The sequence below is a fragment of the Balaenoptera acutorostrata genome, chromosome 1 (genome assembly GCF_949987535.1).
Source record: "Balaenoptera acutorostrata chromosome 1, mBalAcu1.1, whole genome shotgun sequence".
Classification (NCBI taxonomy): domain Eukaryota; kingdom Metazoa; phylum Chordata; class Mammalia; order Artiodactyla; family Balaenopteridae; genus Balaenoptera; species Balaenoptera acutorostrata.
The window spans coordinates 53,765,609-53,783,327 of NC_080064.1; the positions used below are offsets into that span (position 1 = coordinate 53,765,609).

Consider the following 17,719-nt stretch of genomic DNA (forward strand, 5'->3'; position numbering starts at 1 on the left):
AATATTACTCAGTCATAAAAAAAGAAGGAAATCTTGCCATTTGTGATAACACGCACGGACCCTAAGGGCATTATGCTAAGTGAAATAAGTCAAAGACAAACATTGTATGTGAAATCTTTCTTAAACAAAAGAGAACTCATAGATACAGAGAACAGATTAGTGGCTGTCAGAGGCAGGGGTTGGGGGGTGACGGCTGGGCAAAATGGGTGAAGGGCATCAAAAGGTACAAACTGCCAGTTTTAAGATAAAAGGTCCTGGGGATGTAAGGTACAGCATGGTGACTATAGTTAACAATACCGTATTATATTTTTGAAAGGTGTTAAGAGAGTAGATCTTAAAAGTTCTTGTCACAAGAAAAAAAACTGTAACTATGTGACATAGTGGATGTTACCTAAACTTATTGTGGCGGTCATTTCACAACATATACAAATATCAAATCATTATGTTGGACATCTGAAACTAATACAATGTTATATGTCAATTATAACTCAATTGGAACAAAAAGAAAAGAAAGAGAAGGTTCCTGGGCAGAGGACACTGCTGCCGATCTCAGTGCCCCAGGTCTGCAGTCTGCAGCCGGGGGTGGGGCCTCCCAGATGCTGGCAGGCAGGAGAGGCCCGGCAGCTTCAAGGTGAAAACTGGGGAAGAAAAGGGTGAGGATGCCAACCCCACACATGGCCCCTCCATCATCACGGCCTCTCCTCTCCTCCTGCTCCCTTCCTCCTCCCACCTCAAAACATTACTGAAAAACAGGCAGAGCTTGGAGCACTTGACACACTCGAATTACCACACGCAAGCCTCACCATAACCCCAAGAGGATTATCATTGTCCCCATTTTCCAGGTAGGGAGACTGAGGCTGAGAGAGTTTGAAGGCCTGCCCCAAATCATATAACAAGCAAGTATTAGAGCAGGATTTGCTCTCAAGTCTCGTTGACTCCAAGCCTGTGCTGGGAACAGAAGTGATTTGTAAACGTTTTTCCACCCCTGTAAACCAGGCCGATGCTGTGACTGATCCCCAGCTCTCTTTGTGAGGGGAAACGTTTCTGACTCCGATGCTTCTCTGCTTTTCCCCCCAGTATATGTGATGCATCTTCTGGGCGTGCAGAAGGAGAACCGCTCCTTTGGTAAGTCCTCCTGACCAAAGTGCGATCTGCTTCTCCGAGGCTGGACACCAAGCAACAAAGTTCCTCCTAAGCAGGAGGCGGCCACCTGGGTGCAGATGGACCTCTGGCTGCACGAACGCACCATCACCTCGGGGAGTTCAATCACACCCACTGCCCTTGGTTAGAGTTGCAGTTCAGCCCTTCATATATCAGATCACAGAGCTTCAAATAATTCCGCAGCACACTTGGGGTCAAAGTTCATTAAAAAGAACTCTATAGAGACCTCTAATCGTTCTCTTAGACTTGAATTTTTCTAAAATGAATCTTTCCAAGGGTACAGAAATTAATCAGTTGATACCCCAACTCTCTGAAGAGGGCCGAGCAAGCTTTCACGGTAAAGGGCTCTGCAGGAAAGGGGGGACTATCATGCCCACGTTATGCCACTTCCAGCTCCACCCACCCCAGCCTTCTCCACCTTGGCCCGTGGTCCTTCGCGCGGACATCTCGGAATTCAGCTAAGGGGGTTTTCTTCGAGTGGGTGGATGTTTGATGTGGTTAGGGGAGTGGAATCAAAGACTAAATGCTACACCGACACATGCTACTTTGTTTGCAATACAACAGAATATGAAAAATAGCTTTGTTGGACACAATTCCCCTTTAAAATGGAATTTTGCAACCTCCTGGAGCATTTAAAATTTTGACTTAGAAGCAATTTATTACTCGTTCTGTTAAGCTGTATCCCCAGTGTTCAGAATTGTAATACCTGGTGGTGTTATGTAACTTTTCATTTGTTTATGGCCTATCCCAGGATCAAGAATGCCCAATTAGGTCCCAACCTCTCTCGTGAGCTCATCATATTCTAGATGTTTTGAGTATACATAGCTGGATCTTTCTCTAGTTCTTCTCCCCTATTAAGCTTGTGAAGGTCAGAACTCCTACAGGACTCATTTCTGTGGCCACATGTCACCCTCACCCACTGCCCAGCTATATCCTAACATGTGGCAGATCATCTTCAAGTTCCAAATGAGGAACAAAGACACAAAGAGGTTATGTGGCCAATCTAAAGTTACCCAGTTAATTAGGGGCAGGACAGTTTGTGCGATTCCATCACTCCACACTGCTTCTCAAAGCCAATGGGCAGTGAAGAGGTGAGGACTGAGGCTGCCAGCACAAAATCCACCAAAGAGGCAGTTGCTGGAAGACAGCAGTGTTAGCCCATATGTAACTACCAGGCCACGTTAGAAACGGTTCCAGCAGGGTCCATGCCCAGGAGCGTGGATTTCCCTGGGCCAGACCAACTCCGGCAATATATACCCACACCCTCTCCCTCTCCCCAGTTATTCTTTTTATGATGCCATTTTCAATCTCACTTTTAACCTCAAATCCAAATACAAAGAAACCTTCCTCTACTTAGCCCTGAAACTGAAACCTAGTTCTGTACGTTTGTTCTCTTCAAACCTCTCTTTATTCTGCAATAATAAAAATGCCATATTTCATCCCAGAACAGGCTGCATGCCAAAATAAATAGCACCTTGGATTTCCTTAAAAAGAAAGCTTGGCTCAAAGCACAGCCTTATTGCCATGAGAATTCTTGGAGAATTCAACCTTACAAAGTCAAATATTTAGCAAGGTAGCACACCAAACAGCAATCTGTCAATCCCTGCAAGACCTCTTGCAAAGACAAAACGCTTTTTCTGAAAGAGAGGAAAAAAATTACTTATACCTCATACTGATCTCCCCAGATGATGAGAGCTTCCCGTTTCCCCACTCCAGGGCCCCATGCCTCCAAGTGGGAACGTCCCCTGTGCTAAACAGCAGGAGGCATATGACAGCACTGCTTAACATTAAGAGGGCTGAAGTCCAGGCACTGGGGAAGTGAGATGCACTCCCAAAAAGGAGTCCATCAACCGAGTTCTCCAGCCAGCTCACTTCCCACCAACCCAGGAAACAAAGAGATAACTCATGCTCAATAAATGACACATTAACACAATCTCATTAACTCCGTTCCCACATTCTTCTGCAAGTGTCTGTCATTTTTGCCTGCACTGCAGCAGCTGAATCTGGAGCTTCATGAAGAAGAGAAAACTGTCGGGAGGAAAGCTGGGACCACATTACCTTCCCTTGGCATCCTCCCCCCCGCCACAGCCTGGAGCTGGAGGAGTCACCTCCTCCCGGAAAGCGGGGTTCTGCTGCTGGACCTGAGCCGATCGCTCGTGAGTTCAGCACAGCAGCACTGGCTCCCCAGCTGTTAAAGATTTGGTCAGGTGATCCGTGACCTTGCTGGAAAAGCAAATACTGACTTCCTTTTCGCTCACGGGAAGAGGGGACTGGGGTCAGGACGGAATTCAGTGCTCAATAAGCTGATACTGGATCTTGCAGAAAGAGGAAGAAAGCTCAAATCACTCAATCGGAAAGTTAGTTCCCAGAGCTGCTCCCAGTTCAGAGGGACACATCTAAAGATGCTGAAACGGTGCACGCCTTCCTCTGCACACTCCCTCAAAGCTAGGCGCTAATCTGGGGTGGGGGGGGGGTCATAATTAATTATGCTTTTCCTCCTCCTTCCCTGCAGAGAACTCAGCGTCCTAAGGAGCTGAAACCCTCCAGTGGTGCATCTCTTTCTTCCAGGCTCTGCCTTAGAAACTTCCTCCCCAAGCTGCCTCCTGGGTCTCACGGCCAAGCAAAGCTTCTGTGAGCGATCCCCAGACTACTCGCTGCCCTGATCAATCAGTGACTGGAAGTCTGTCGGGGCAGAGCTAGAAGAAACAATGACCAGTGAGTTCCCGGGGCCAGACTGGCAGCTCCTGCTTCCTGCCGCTATGTGAATCTGATGCCCCAGCACCAAAACGCACCCAATTCTGGCAAAAAGAGAAAAGCAAGGAAGTACCTACTGTAAGGATCCAGCTCCAGGCAGGGCTTCTAACGGCAGAGCGGACCAGTGACTTCCGAAGGGCGGGTGCAGGAGCCGGGGAGAAGGCAGCTGTGGAGGAGGAAGGTCCCAGAGTATCCCAGGCAGGCGCCGTGAAGAGTCTCAGCCAGCCCACTGCAGCTGCAGCTCTTTGGAACAGAGGCAGGTGTGAGGTGCAGGCACAGAGGCTCCAGGCTCTGCAAATCCAGCACCACTGCTAGACCTGAAGGAGATACAGGGGGGTGGGTGCAATCCAAACGGGGCCAGGACAGCATCTGGGCTCCTGTATGCAGGCTCAGCAAAAGGATTAGAGGACCTTATCCCCTTGACCTTCTGTGGCTCTAGCCAAACGAGGCTGTCCTCGGAAATGAAGCCCCATCAGCAAGACGTGTCGAAGCAGCTCTGACCTTTACAGACACTGCCTGTCGAGATGTGCTCTCAGAGGCGAGGGCAGATTCCTGTCTAACCCACACTGAAACTGATGCCAGAGCTGAGTGTCACCCTGAAGTGCTGCCTGCATCCAGCCCAGGACACTTGGAAAGCACTTCACATCCAGGGCCTCACACCAGCTTAAGGCAGACAGGTAGGGCTGAGCGTCCCCATTGTACAGGTGAAGGAAATGAGACAGACTCAGCGAATTCCCTTGGCTCACCCAGGAGTGAATCTGGATTAAAATGAAGATTCCGGGGGTGTAGAATTCTGTGTTCTTCCCACTACACTGGATCAAATTTCTTATTTTCCTTGGAAGACTCTGGAGCATCTTGCTCAAGACGGAGGTTAACAAATTTACCGAAAGGCGTGGGATGATGTGATGGACGAGACTATGGAACACCAACATTCACTTTTCTCAACTGCTAAAAGTATTTAACTAGTACACAGACCAAACCATCAGGATGTTTTTAAAAAATCAGAAATGTACCTTGAACTCTGAGGTTATATTTAAAAATATACTGAGCAAACTGTCTTTCTGATAGATTTTAAATGATCATCGACCATCCCCTCTGAATTGGCTAGAGAACGGCTAGAAGCATAAGACATTTCACCAGGAAGCTGAGTGAAAAAGAGCTCTCCATTTCACCAGGTCCCATGACCTTCTAGCCACCCACTCGTCCTCTCTGGTTTATCTATGTGACAGAGGTAATCCTTCTCATTTCCTCTCCCAGGATAAATTCTTCCATATCCAAGACAAAATGGTGAGAGGCTTCCTTGCAGAGCTGAGCCTTTCTTGAAACACCCAACATTCTTCCAGGAACACTGGCCAGCTCCCGCCTGTCCCCCAAGCTCCGCTCAGCATCCGCTCAAGTGCAGTGGCCAGCCTTCCTACTTACACTGCTCCTGTCGGCCCTCAACTGCCGCAGGTGTCACCTAAATTCTAACTGCTGCCTCTGTGTCTATCTCCCTGACCAGGATCACAGGCTAGATGTTCCATCAAGTTTGTGAAACTGAACTCATCCACGATACCGACGACTCTAAACACAAGTGACCTCTCCAGATACTCCCTTAGGTACCAAGAAAGCACCTCTCCTTTCCAACAGGTGCCAGGCCTCTCATCAGATTGAAAAAGACAGCAAGCAGAATGAGGGAAGGAAATACTAGTCCCTAGCAGTGCCATAGATCAGCTTGGCTCAGATGCCAGGACAGAAGATCCACAAACACACACACACACACACACACACACACACACACACACACACCTCTAACCCTCCTTCTTCAGCTCTCTTTCTTTTTTTTTTTTTTTTTTTTCCACACACACACACTGTATTTTATTTTTACAAGAGATAAATAGACTGACACCAAGCATTGTACATGGATGACCACAACAAAAGCAACAATGATTGCAATTACCAAACATGAAACACACTTATACTATGTCATAATATTGACATTCAGTCCAGTAATCCTCCACTGTAACAGCTTCAGCTCTCTTTCTGAAGATGGGTAGCACTTTCAGTTCTCTGAGCTCCACATGAGATGCAGGTTCAGGCCCTGTGCTGACTGCCTATGTCTCTAATAAGGAGGAGAGTTTCTTCTGTCTTTCCTGGCTTTGCACTTACCCAGTACTCTCCATTAACTCCATGGTCAAGCAGGGAGGTGAGCAGACCCGGGAATGTTACCCACCATCTTCCGGATGAGAAAACAAAGTTGGTTCCCAAGGGTATAAAGCTAAGAAAAGGCAAAGGCTCAACTCAAACCCAGATGTTCTGTCTCCCAGTCTAATACCCTTTCTTCTAAACCAGGCAGCCTGAACTGGGCATGCAGGTGAATGCAGGAGACACACAAACTCCAGGACGTAAGCTTCAATGCTGGTGCTGTCCAGGCAGAAGGTGACCTCACATTTAGGGAAGGTGTCCATGAGAAACACCAACAACTTTCTCTAGGGGAGTCTGAGCTTCTTTTGGGGGGGGGATCCCCTCCATAGCCTCTGGCCCTTGCCATGCTGGGATACTGGCATGTCTCTACCCCTACAACTCACTCATGTATATGTCTTAATATTAGTAGCCAATTTCATGTTACCACCTATATACCCAGAAAATTCTCCTGGACCAAACACACTTATCCACCAGAACTTTTCTGGCAGGAATCACTTAGCCGAGGGGAGGTTTGACTCCTTTCGCAATTTAGAAACCTCCAACTTTTATGGCCCAGGTCCCTTCTGCCCCATGATGGGAAAAAGGTGGACCACCGAAGTCAGGCAAGATGACGCCAAGCAAGAGGGAGAAGAGGTGGAACTATCCGAAGAATGTGCCCTTTATCTAAGTGGTCCCTTAGGCTTTTGCACTTTGCTCAGAGAGGTCAGCTATCACGCAGGGCCGGGGAGCAGTGCGCTGCTTAGGTACACGTGCTGCTGAAACAGCCTCTCAGAGCAGACTGGTTACAGCCATTCTGACCAAACGCAAGTTCACTGGACAGAGAAAGAAATCACACACGGGAGATCTGTGGGTGTAGGGGACCAGTGGGAATGAGCTATTCAAATGACTGATCCTTTAAGGCAGATGAAAATTTCTCAGGGATGAAACAGGGCCAATTGCAGGGAGAGAGGAGCCTGCAGTAACCAGTGAAAAATGCTCCTTAGAGAAAAAGAAAGTCGTCAGGCCCACAGGGGAAAAGACCTCTACGCCTCATCCCTCCCTTCACTTAGACCCTTCCAGAATGCTCTTAGTCTTTGACTCAAACACTCTGTTAGATAAAGATGCCAACAGACAAATGATGAAGGGGCACAAGCAGGCAATTCAGGAAAGAAGAAATACAAATGGTTAATATTAAAAAAAAATGTTTAACTGCATGAATTAATAATAAAAAGATGCTAGAAAACATCGAAATGCCATACTATTTATTTACCCTACACTGCACCAGGCAGTATAGGTCCATTCCAAAACCAGCCAATTTAATTCCCACAATGACCCTATAAAGTAGTATTGTTATGTCCATTACCTGAGGACAAAGCTGAGGCTGAGAGCAGTTGCCCAGTTACTGAGACCACCAGAGCCGAGATTGGAATCCAGGTAACGTGCAGCTCTTAACCATGGTATGACACAGACTGTCTTACAAGTTAGAAAAAACAGATTTTTTTAAAGAAAGGTCCTCAGTGTTGATAAGAATGTGATAAGGGGACACACCCTCCCCAGAAAGTTGCAGCAGTCATGTCCATCCATTTTGCATATTTTAACATAATTGAAGAGCAAGATCTAGAGTGGCTAAGAGTCTGGACTCCAAGTCGAGAAGCCAGGGCTAGAATCCCAGCTCTGCTAGTGACTGTGTAACCTTGGACAAATTATTTAACCTCTCTGTGCCTTAGCTACCTCACTTGTAAAATAGGAATCGTAATACACCTTACACATCATGGATCTGTCAGGAGAATTAAATAAGATGACAGTACATGTCAACAACTTAGAGCAGAGGCTGGTATACAGTCTGTGTTCAATAAATAATAAATATATTAGCTAGTAACATAATGATATAAATTCAATTATGAATTCAATTTTGTATTTAAAATTCTAATCACATAACATTTAGAAAATATACCTGCTTTATAATGATTACTATAAATGGCTGTGCAAGATTCCATGGACTTAGGCCTTATTTTCCAAACCCAGTCCCTCCTAGAGGTCATTTCATCTCAAGTTTAACTCTCCCTGCAATGCTACTCGATCAGCCAGCCTGACAGACAGGTCTCTGGGCAGGTCTCCAGGGAATACCCCAATTCCAGGTGCTGGAACCCGGCTACCACATATAACGATGAATGATTAAGAGCAAAGATTTCAAGGTAAGATAGACCAGGTTCAAATCCTGGCTGTGTGACCTTGAGCAAATTTCCTTATTCAAGAAGAGCCCAGCTCAGGACACGGTTGTGAGAACCGCATGAGATAAGGTACATTAAGTGCTTGTGCCAATGCTCAGTATCTAATGAACACTCAATAAATGTTAGCTATGATTACTTCTTAAAACCCACAGTTTTTTAAGCAAGAAAAGGCTAGGGATTGCATTTATTTTATTTATCACCCTATTCCTAACTGTTGGCATGGTAGAAACGCAACAAAAATGTGTTGAATTAATGAATAAATAAACGGATTAATAGATAGATCATAGAGACTGTCAGAGCTGGAAAGGATTTTTTTAACAGCCTTATTTAGGTATAATCTACATACCATACAATTTACCCACACAAATTGTACAATTCAATAGATGTAATATACTCAGAGTTGTACAAACATTGCCACAACCTAATTTTCTTAATTGTGATAAAATATACATAACATAAAATTTACCATTTTAACCATTGGTAAGTGTAGAATTCAGTGGTATTCACAATGCTGTGTAACCATCACTACTATCTATACCTCAAACGTTTTCATCATCTCCAACATAACTCTGTAACCTATAAAACAATAGCTCCCCATTCCCCTTTGCTCCCAGCCCTGGTAACATCTATTCTACTTTCTGTCTCTATAAACTTACCTATTCTAAGTACCTTCTATAAGTGGGATTATGCAATATTTGTCCTCCTATGTCTGGCTTATTTCACTTAGCATGTTTTCAAGGTCCATCCAAGTTGTAGCATACATCAAAATTTCCATTTCTTTTTATGGTTGAGTGATATTCCATCATATGTAATTATCACATCTGGTTTATTCATTCATCTGTCAATTGACACTTGGGTTGCTTCCATCTTTTGGCTATTGCGAATAATGCTGCTGTGAACATTGCTGTACAAGTATCTGTTTGAGTTCCTGCTTTCATTTATTTTGGATATATACCTAGGAGTGAAATTGCTGGGTTATATGGTAATTTTATGTTCATCTTTTTTTAATATATAAATTTATTTATTTGTTTATTTATTTATTTGGCTGCGTTGGGTCTTCGTTGCTACGCGTGGGCTTTCTCTAGTTGTGGCGAGCGGGAGCTACTCTTCGTTGCGGTGCGTGAGCTTCTCATTGCAGTGGCTTCTATCATTGTGGAGCACAGGCTCTAGGCACATGGGCTTCAGTAGTTGTGGCATGCAGGCTCAGTAGTTGTGACGCACGGGCTTAGTTGCTCTGTGGCATGTGGGATCTTCCCGGACCAGGGCTCTAACCCATGTCCCCTGCATTGGCAGGCAGATTCTTAACCACTGCACCACCAGGGAAGCCCCCTATGTTTAACTTTCTGAGGAACTGCCAAACTATTTCCAAAACAGCTGTACCATTCTACATTCCCACCAGCAATACATGAAGATCCCCGTTTCTCCATAGCTTCACCAACATTTGTTTTTTTCTCATTAAAAAAAATCAATATAGACATCCTAGTAAGTATAGTAGGTGTGTAGTATTATCTCATTGTGCTTTTATTTTGTATTTCCCTAATGACTAATGATTATTGAGCATCTTTTCATGTGCTTATTGACCATTTGTATATCTTCTTTGGAGAAATGTCTAAGTTCTTTGTCCATTTTTTAAAAATTTTTGTTTGGTTCTTATTTATTAGGATGAAAAAGTATCAGATATTTGTCTGTAAACGTCATCCATCTAATGAGATCATCTAAATGATCCTAGTTTTAATTTCATACATGAGAAAATGGAGACAAAATAATTTCCCTAAAATCACAGTCACATTTTTTTTATACAGCAGGTTCTTATTAGTTATCTATTTTATACATATTAGTGTATATATGTCAATCCCAATCTCCCAATCCATCCCACCACCACCACCACCACCACCACCACCCCCCCCCCGCTGCTTTCCCCCTTGGTGTCCACACATTTGTTCTCAACATCTGTGTCTCCATTTCTGCCTTGCAAATCGGTTCTTTGTCCATTTTTTAATTGGATTGTTTGTTTTTGTTGTTGTTGAGTTGTCAGAGTTCTTTACATATTGTGGATATTAACCCATTATTAGATATGTGATTTGCAAATATTTTCTCCCATTCTGTAGTATGTCTTTTTGCTTTCTTGATAGTGTCCTTTGATGCACAAAGGTTATTTGGTGAAGTCCAATTTATCTATTTTTGTTGTTGTTGCCTGTGCGCTTTGGTATCATATCCATGAAGTTGTTGCCAAATTCAATGTCATAAAAATTTTCTTCAATGTTTTCTTCTAAGAGCTTTACAGTTTTAGCTTTTAAGTCTAGGACTTTGAACCATTTTGAGGTCATTTGGTTTAAGATAAAGGCCAGCTTCATTCTTTTGCATGTGACTATTCCCAGAACCAGTTATTGAAAAGTCCACAATCAGATTTTAGAACATTTTCGTCACCCTCAAAGGAAACTTCATACATGGGATTTCATTTTTATAAGGAATTAGGAACGTAATGAGTTATTGAGAATTAATAAACCTTGGCATTCATAAACAAAAATTAGTTTATTAGAGTTTACTGAGAATATGAACTCTCTGTTCTATAAAAATGTGTGGCCTCCATCCACTGGTAAACAACACTGCAGAACTAGGGTGTATGCATGCAGGTGAAGAGCTGGAATTCCCACAATTCTCAGGAAGGGTGCATTGTTATTACTGCAAGAGACATTTGTCATGCTATTTTGGGCTACCCAGCACCATGTGAACACCCTTCCTATGTCTGGGTTATTTCCTTCCCTAGGAGTTCCACCTCCTCAAGGTTGAAAACAGAATTTACAGTGCCAGACTCCTTTACAGCTAGGACCCAGTCGTGGGACCCGCACTCAGCAGGCAGAGGCACCCCGGCCAGACCTCAGATTGGAAGAAAGTGCCCTGGAAAAGGAAGGACTGCAGGCAAGTGATTCTGAGGAGGGTGGTGGAGTGACCTGACATCCTCTAATAAATTCCTCTTTTACGTAAGCTTGCTAGAATAGGTTCTATTGTTTGCAACTGTGACCCTTGACTGCTACAATGCAGCATCAGCATTGGCTTGGTTTTAAATTTCTCTATTCCATTAATTTACATTACTTGGAGAATTACTCTTTGGAGTTTCTGTTGATTGTTGTGTCCTGAGGATTTGCTGCATGACCATTTCGATTATTTTTCTCTTCCCCTTTATCCTTTGTTATTACCAAATTCTTTCTCACTGGAAAGTGGGAATCAGTGGGCTCGGTGGGCCACAAGGTCTTTTGCTTGGCTGAACTGGGCCACAGTCCAAAGAGCTTGGAAACCACAATGGAGTAAACCAAGGAATTCAGCCTCCCCTCCTCCCTCCTGGGTCAGCTCAGTGAAAGCATCTTAAGGGTAAGCACACACACACCCTCTGCAGTGGGGCACCCCTGCACCCACCCTCTTTGGGCCGCCCCCGGTCCCAGCATCATGGTCCTGGTCAGAGGCCAGCAGAAGCCTTCACAGGCATCAGGCTGGCTTTGGAACATGGCTGCAGGTGCAGACACTTTAGGGCTTGCGTGGGCTGTGGCATCTGCCTTCTGGGTTGGGAGGAAGATTTTGCTTGGCGCAGGGAATTCAGTTAAACCAAACCGAACCTGATAAGTCATCTCCAGACACCTGGGTGAAGCCAGTGATGTTTCCAGATTTTTCAGGCAAGTTGGAAAGCTTTTTATTATTATTTCACAAGGCCCCGCCTGGCCCTCTAGCAAGCACAGTCCAGAGAGGAGCGGGCATATGTGATGTGGGTCAGACAACCATGGTGAGCACTCAGCCTCAGCAGCATGCGACTGAGGGAAGGTTGGGCATCTTTAGAGATGAACCAGAGAGAGGCAGTGAGAGAAGAAGGTCTCTAGAAACTTCTATCAACCTCAACTTTCCTTAGAGATCGGGTTCGTTGTCAGTGTACCACATGGCAATACAAAGGAAGGTCATACACTATTCTGGTTTGGGTTTTGTTTTGTTTTGTTTTGTTTTAATGTGAGTAAAGTCACTAAGAAAAGGTGTTTCCAAAATTGACATCCCATGTTTGTATCACCCCATAGTGGTTGCGAATTGGTAGCAGAGGACAGGCAGACTTTCATTAGGTAACTCCAATTAAAAAAATAAAGATGCTCACATCTTTTCTTTCTTTTTTTATATTTCATTTTAATTTTTTAAGTATAGTTGATTAACAATGTTGTGTCAGTTTCAGGTGTACAGCAAAGTGATTCAGTTATGTGTGTGTGTGTGTATTCTTTTTAAGATTCTTTTCCCTGCTCACATCTTTTCTTCCAGCCAGATTTTAGGGCTTTTTTTTTTTTCAAGTTGAGGCCCCTCTTTCATGCTTTTGGGTATCCTTTAGGGCACCAGCCCATGGCCTTGCAGGTGGCGAATGTTCAATCAGTCCTGCTGATTATCTACAGTTGGGAGCAGAGAAACATAACACAGGACTTTGGACCTTATCTTCACTTACTAATGGGGAAACTGCAGCTCAATGAGTTGCCCATACCATACAGCAGGGCCAAGGTCAGATTCTGCTTTCTAGACTCCTGCTTTCCTTTATAAATTTCATGCTGATGGCCCTGGTCTGCAGTAGGCATTGGAGGGCACCAAACTGATGGCTTCTTTGAAAACAATGTGGCTGGTGTCCCTAGTTTAAATGTGGGATAATGGCCTGATGTTGGTAAAGAGAGCCAGAGAACTGCTCGTACTCCTATTGGTGACCTTTGCTTGCAGCTTCTGGCAACAGACAAAGTATGATGCACAGCAATGGAAATAGTTGCCAATGGCAATTAAGCATGTATTCTGTACTGAGTCCTTTACTCATCCTCACTCAGCCCTGGGATGGTCCTATCACGATTCCCCTGTAAATGAGGTAAAGATGGCCACCTTATGGCCCGGCCACAGCTCAGGGCTGTGTTCAAAGAAACAGCATTTAAGTAGAAAAAAATGAATTGGAGGCAATCCAAAGCTTCACTGCAGTCTCTAGAGAAAACACAAAAGGGGAAGTGCATTCTTAGCACAAAGCAAAAGTCTTAAATTTTTCCTTTCCTATCTCTGCTATTCTCAGTATCTATTTCCAGCAAAGTAACTGCTCCAGAAGCAGCGTGCTCTGATCCCCAACATCCCTTATGCAATCCTTTCCACCTGGATCTTCACTCCCTCACCTCTGGCATCTACGCACCCATCCTCTGCCATCTCTCTCTATCCTCGTCACAATCCCAATATTGGCTCCATTTGTCCAGAGCTTTCTCATCACTGGATGACCCCAGTCGGCATAATAGTGGAAGGGTAACAGCCAAGCAAGCCATGCCAGAAATTTTCCTAGAAGGGAATTACTCGAAGGCTCTATGGGCAAAGAAGTTTTGAATACTCATGTGTTTATGTTTTTATTCCCCATCCCACCCATTTCACAGATTAGAAAACTGAGGCAGCATCATCATAACAGTGACTACTCATATTGTTATAATAATGATATCATTGTTAGCCAGACACTCTCCAATATTGTACAATGATAACGTTTAATTTCACAATGATCATATTGGGTAGGTACTATTATTGGGTAGGTACTGAGCCCAGATGATAGGCTCAGGGCACAGGCTAGTCAGTTGCAGGACTGGAATTCAAATTGAGGTATGTCTCACTCCAGAGACCAACCTCTTAACTACGGTGTTCTCTGTCTCTCAGGTTCTAGTTCTGCACCTGTCTATGAAGTAAGTTGCCAGTGGAGTCAGAACAGAAAGAGAAGGAACCAGATAGGATTTAGCAAAGGAACTAATTTACTGTTAAATTCCATCACCAGCCATGCCCATTAAATATCAGATGATTATCAACATATAAACAACATTTGGGAGGCATGCAATAGGACTATAAATACGATAAATTTATTTGCAAAGGAATAGACTAAGAAACGCAGTGGCTTTCTGATTAACTTAAAATTATTTAATCAATACAACACAATTACTTTTCAAATAATCTTTGAAAGTTCCAAGGCGGCTTGAGCTGTTTAATTGCTATTTAACCAGATAGCAGCAGTCAAGTCACACAGATGTCAATTTTAGAGAAAATACTCTTTGCAGATCTATCGCTCTGTCAAATTTTCCATTAGAAAGATGTATTTTTCAGGCTTTTAGGTTACAAGTTAATTTCCTTTCTTTGTTGTTCCAAGGGGCAGGGAGGGTGGTGTGGCTGTTGCAGGGGTCCATGGCTCCTTCCTCGTGTAACTCAGGAGAGAGATGTACCTCCCTGCCAGTGGGGCAGTTTCCCCCAAAGCAGAGGGGTGCTGCTGCCAGTGACTCAGTGCAGCCCCCAAGCCCAGCCCAGATTTCCCCTAATGGCTCTGCGTGCATAAACCATGAGCAGCCTTGTGCCAAGACTTGAGCCAGAAGTTTGCCTGGATCCTACTCACATCCACTACACCTACACCGAGGAACCCACGAAGTGAAGGCAATAGATAAGAATGGAAGGAGCAATGGATACAAAAATCAGAATCTCCGGGGCAGGAATCAGCATTTTAACGAGCCCTCCCGGTGATTTTTATGCACTCTATAGTTTGAGAAGTCCTTTTCTAACTTACTTTAAAAAACACTTTAGAAACTCAGTTCAGTGCTTCTCAAATTGTATTATGCACACACAGCGCCCAAAGATCTCGATAAAATGCAGATGCTGATTCAGTGGGGGTGGGGCGGGGCCTGAGAATCTGCATTTCCAACAAGCTATCAGGAGATGCGGATGCTTCAGGACCCAGCACCAAGAAGCCAGGCCTGTGATGGGCATCTGTCTGGTTGGGAAGGGAAGGGAAGGGGTCCAACAGACCTAGGCACAATTCCTCGCTCCGGTGCTTGCAAGCTATGTGACCTTGGCCACGTCGCTCTACCTCAGAGCCAGTTTCCCCAGCTATGAGAGGGTATAAGAAAGAACCAAGCACTTTAGAGGCTGTTCTGATGGCGCTATGCCTGGACTTAACACAAAACTTGGCATGTAGAGAACACTCAAACAGAAGCCGCGGCTGCTGTTGTTTCTGAGGGAAGGATGAGACTAGTAAGCGCTCAAGAGTTGTTCATTGTTTGGTTATCGTTAATTGGGAGCTGCCGTGTGGCAGGACAGGCCTGGTGCCAGGCAGTACGGTACCATTTCCTCCTGCCAATGGCTCTGTGTGTGAGGCCAGGTATCGTTTGTTCTGGTGTGCAGATTAGGAAGCCGAAGCCCAGAGAGCTTGAGTAACTTGGTGCAAGTCACAAAGATAGTGAAAGGCAGAGCTAGGGTTGAATCAGGTCTTCCTGCTTAAGTCTCTAACCACCCAGACTGCACCATGGTTCTGACCACACCTGCCTGCGAGGCCTGGGTGGGGGTAGGGGGGTGGCCTGATAACGCGTGCCTCTGGGAGGTGATACAATGCAGGGCCAGGTCGTGGAGGTGGAGGACAGGCAGGGGCAGACGGAGGCCTCAAGGCGGAGTCCTGAGCTGCAGAGGGACATCGGGGCCCAGAGAAGGAGCAGGGCCAGGCTCCACAAGGATTTGGACACCCGGCAATCCCGAACTGAGCCTCAAAGGGACAAGGGCGGTCTCCCTCGTGCCCAGTACAGTGCTGACCCCTAGCAGTGCTCCTTGAAGACATAGCAGTCACACGAATGAATTGATGGATTCGCAGATTGATTAATATTTTGAAGGCAGCAACTGATTTGGAATTGATGGACAGGATGTGTTAGAGTGGGAGAGAGAGTTGCACTTCTGGACTTTTCCCCTTTAAAAAGGGAGCAGTTCAAAACAGAAGAACAACAGGAATATTTCCCTTGGAGCGCAGCCAGCGCACACAATGCCTCCTTTTCTTCCCAGGGCAGGAGCCGTTAGGGGCCCAGGCCCTCGGCGGGTGTGTGCAGCCTGGAGCCTGCCCGACATACTTACACACTTGTGATCTGGAGCACAGAGCCCCCTGCCTGCCAAGCCCAACACAAAGGCCTCCTTCACCGCAGCCCTCTGCCAGGTATGGTGTCAGCGGCCGCTGCTTTTGAAAGTCCCCCTCCAGGGCTACAGTGAGGCTCTTGTGGCGGTGTGTCCCCACTACTGTGTGGAAAGAGGAAACAGTGATGCTTTCTCAACCATCCAGTCTCCTTCGCAGGCCACGAGGCATGGAGTTAAACAGCCCAGCAGCTTGAGAGAAAGCAAGGGAGCTTCCTGTTCAAAGATCAGCCTCTATGGATGGTATTCAATCAGCCATTCATCAGAAACTATCGTCCAGGCTCAGGGCTAGGTTCTGTGGATTCGTGGATGATGAAGACAGGGGATAAAGACCCTTTAAGGAACTCATGGTTCAAAACAGGAGGTGGAGACCTAAAGAAGGACACATGGTGTCGTAGGGGTGGGCAAAGGCATGACAGAAGACCGTGAAAGCATCACAGTGTGGTATCTGAGTTGGGCTTTGAAGAATGAAGAGAAGTTCACTAGGCAGGCTGGGTAAAGCAGCCCTCTAGCCAAGAGATGAAAACAGGTACAGTGGGCTTGAGGAATGACCAGTGCACCAGGCCTAGCATGCAGGGTGGGGGACCCAGGAGGGAGAAGGCAGGAGCTGGAAGTCAGCTCGTTTTATTCTATAGAGAGTAGGAAACCCACAAAGGTTCTTCAGCAGGAGAGGAACCAGACAAAGGCTGGGTTTTGGATACAGCTCTGGCTGCAATGAGGGAGTGTGTGTGTCCCTAGGGCCTGGCCCATTAGTAGACAGTAAATATTTACGGGCTGATTTCGAGAGGGAAGAGAGAGTAGCAAATCTGACGAGAAGTCTGGCCAGACAATGCTTTTCACTAACGTCTCCTTTTATGTATTTTTTTTTTCTTTGAAAAGAACAGCAGTTTTTCTTCTCCTTTATTGAACCATCACAAATGTATATAATCTGAGATTGCAGGCATAATTACATAATGTCTTATACTGCTGGCAGTTTCCTGAATGTTGGCTTGTTTTCCGGAATAATTTTGTCAGCTCCTTGACAGCTGGGGCAATGCCTCTTGTGCTCTCTCTGCATTTGCCCACAGCATCTATCATGTACTAAAGCATTCAGTAGGCCCCAGGTAAGCAGCACCATGAAACAGATTCATGCAGCATAAGAGCAGGACAGGCTCTTGCAATTAACTTGTGCAACTCTCTCATTTTACAGATGAGGAGCCTGAGACCCGAGAAAGGGAAACATATGTCCTGTTGGAAGATGTGTTGACATTCCTACTTCTAGGCTCTGGCATTTCATGGTGGGGACCTGGGCTCAGTGAAGGCTTTCAAGTGCTAACACTGAGGGTCAAGGCACAGACTCTGAAATAAACCAGCGATGAGCCTGGGTAACAGCAGGGCAAAAAGAACACCAACACGCAAACAATACAGGCACAGAAGGATGTGTTCATGTACATGCACAATACGTATTCAATTCTGAA

The 17,719-nt window shown here is 45.3% G+C and overlaps 1 protein-coding gene across 3 annotated transcripts in view; it reads right to left on the reverse strand.

The window, feature by feature from the left end:
• The window catches only part of KANK4 (KN motif and ankyrin repeat domains 4), a 67,020-nt gene that overhangs the window by 32,647 nt on the left and 16,654 nt on the right, over positions 1-17,719 (reverse strand). The window contains exon 2 of one of the 3 annotated variants that reach the window (XM_057530124.1): positions 3,993-4,158. The gene's annotated coding sequence lies outside the window, so the exon portion shown is untranslated. Of the gene's footprint in view, positions 1-3,988; positions 4,233-17,719 lie in introns of all 3 variants that reach the window. The other 2 variants (XM_057530110.1, XM_057530115.1) reach the window with 2 other exon arrangements.